Source organism: Coturnix japonica, unplaced genomic scaffold, assembly GCF_054131305.1.
Source record: "Coturnix japonica strain WE unplaced genomic scaffold, WE-NBRP24 Scf040, whole genome shotgun sequence".
In the NCBI taxonomy this organism is placed as follows: Eukaryota; Metazoa; Chordata; class Aves; order Galliformes; family Phasianidae; genus Coturnix; species Coturnix japonica.
This window is the reverse complement of record NW_028188943.1, coordinates 378,787-381,387: the sequence shown is the minus strand read 5'-3', so window position 1 is coordinate 381,387 and position 2,601 is coordinate 378,787.

The following is a 2,601-nucleotide window of genomic DNA, read 5'->3' as shown; positions in this document are numbered from 1 at the left end:
TGATGAGACCAGATGAGGAGGTGCTGTTGCCTCCACTGAGGGTGGAGAGGACTTGCAGAGAGATGTGGACAAGTCAGAGAAGTGGGTACCAGTTGGTACTAAGCACCAAGTGCATAATACATAACAAGAACAAGTGCCTGATTGTGCACCTGGGTATGGGCAACCCTGGACATACACACTGACTGGATATGGGACACATGAGAGAGGTCTGACTGAAAAGGATTGGGGGTCCTGCTCAACATAAAATTGGAAGTGAGTCAGCAGTGTGCCCAGACAGCCAGGAAGGCCAACGGTACCCTGGAGCGCATCAAGCAATTTATTGCCAGCTGGGTGAGAGAAAGGGTTGTTCCTCTTTGCTCTGCATTGCTACAGCCTCACCTGGAGCACTGGGTGCACTTCTGGGCACCGCATAACATAAAGGACATAAAACTATGGGAGAGTGTGCACTGGAGGGCATTGGAACTGAGAGATATGAAGTTCAGAGTTTCACAGGGATTGACTGCTTGTTCAGACTGGGCCCTTCTCACATCCCACATCCTGCAATGAGACACAGGGCACATGTGGGATAGGAACTTAACAGCATCCTTGCACCACATGCAGAGCCTGGGATCTTCCATTCCTATGTCTTTCACTTAACATCATATAGACTTCCAACTCACTGCCACAGGAAGTGCCCTGAGCCAACATGAGAGACAGGATCTCCCTACTTCTGGTCTTGCAATCGGGGCTTGATCTGTCTGCTTCGTAAGGCAAAGGAGAGGTTTCTTAGCATGCCAGTGCCTTTGCCTGCCTGTAGTCATGGCTTCCAGTTATCTTCTCTAACTAGTCTGTTGGGAAACTTACTTGGTAATGGCCCTCAGTGGGACCATTAATATTCCAAGAAACTTCACTGTTACTTCTGACTTTGTCTTCTTGAGCACTTTGTGCAAACTTCTCTCTGCACTGGAGGTTGATGGACTCAGCACCAAATGCTCACTGGGGCCCATTATAACCTAAAGAGCCTCTTGTGCCTTGTACCTTCCTGTTCTCTTCTTCAGGTTTTCAGAATGTGTTCAGCAAAATGGAGAGAGCTTAAAGAGCAAGAATCCAAAATGCATTTATTGTCTATTTATTTATAGTTTGTTTTATACAAGAAGTTAAAGAAGCACTTTGCAACTGATGTCAATCCAGGATGTCCCAATGAGTTCTGTACTGTTACTGTGTTGACAAAGTTCCTCCTCAATCTCCCCATCCCACTCCTACTCACACTGGCCCCATGGGACTTGCATCACTTTTCCTCACATCACTCTTCTCCTCTACCGTCACCTGCTCAGTGTTAAACCTCCTTTGTACCAACTCCCACTGGCTTTCCACAGAGAACCAGCTGCACACAGAAAAAGAAAGAATTCTCTTTATTTACGGCCAACAAACAGAAGGAAAGGTGATGCAATTGAATGAACAGTAAAACACAGTGATCAACTGCATGCCATGTCCAAGCAGCTTCTATTGAGGTTTATTTTTCATAGGGAATATTTGCACAAGAAATGAGTTAGAAACAGATAGGATGGGATAGATAGAATCACGGTGAAGGATTTGACAACAGACTTTTGAGGAATGGCGCAAATTTCAGTAATCTCCCTTGGATAGATCAGCCAGGGCGTTGGGAGGTATCAACTTAGAATTGAACAGGACTCGTGAGTATTTCACACACTGAGACGGGTTAACACTTTCTTCTTGATTTCTATCTTTGTCTTCAACTCTTTTTTTCACTTTTACTGACATCTTTCAGAATTCATGCTTTCTTTAAAGCATGAAAAAATGAAAGAGAGAAAGAGAAAAAAAAAGAAATAGAAATAGAAAAAGGAAAAAAAAAAGGATATGGAAAGGGAAAAGGAAAAAGAAAAGGAAAAGAAAAAGAAAAAGGAAGAGGAAAAGGAAAAGGAAAAGGAAAAGGAAAAAGAAAAGGAAAAGGAAAAGGAAAAGGAAAAGGAAAAGGAGAAGAAAATGACATAGAAAAAGAAAAAGTAAGAGAAAAAGAAAAGATAGGAAGGGATAGATAGAATCACAGTGAAGGAGTTGACAACACAGTCCATCAGTCTTTGGCGAGATGGAGCAAATTTTAGTCATCCCCCTAAAAGTCACAAATCAGACAGATAATTGGGAGGTATCTGACTGAACAATAAGAAAGGGATGGGGAAATCTGGCAGGCTGTGGCAGGAGCATGTGTCTAAATGGCCGGCTGAAAACATGCCTTTAACCACGACCATTTATTTAGGACAGCTGGAGACACCTGGAGGATGAGGGATCAAATAGGCAGCAGGGAAGAGCAGCGGTGGGCGCCGGGATTTAGTCACAGGGCAATGATGGCACTGGCATCGCTGTCTGTGTCTCTGTACCTGAAAGCATCTGAATTAAACGGAAAAAAAAAAAAAAAAAAAAAGACACAAAATCCCTACAAAGACTCATATTTACAACTAAAAATGGAACAAGACTCATGAGAATTTCTCATGTTGAAAAGGGTTAACACATTTTCATTGATTTCTATCTTTGTCTTCAATTCTTTGTTTCAGTTTTATTGACATATATGTTCATCTTTTAAGCTTACAGCCTCAAAATAAATAA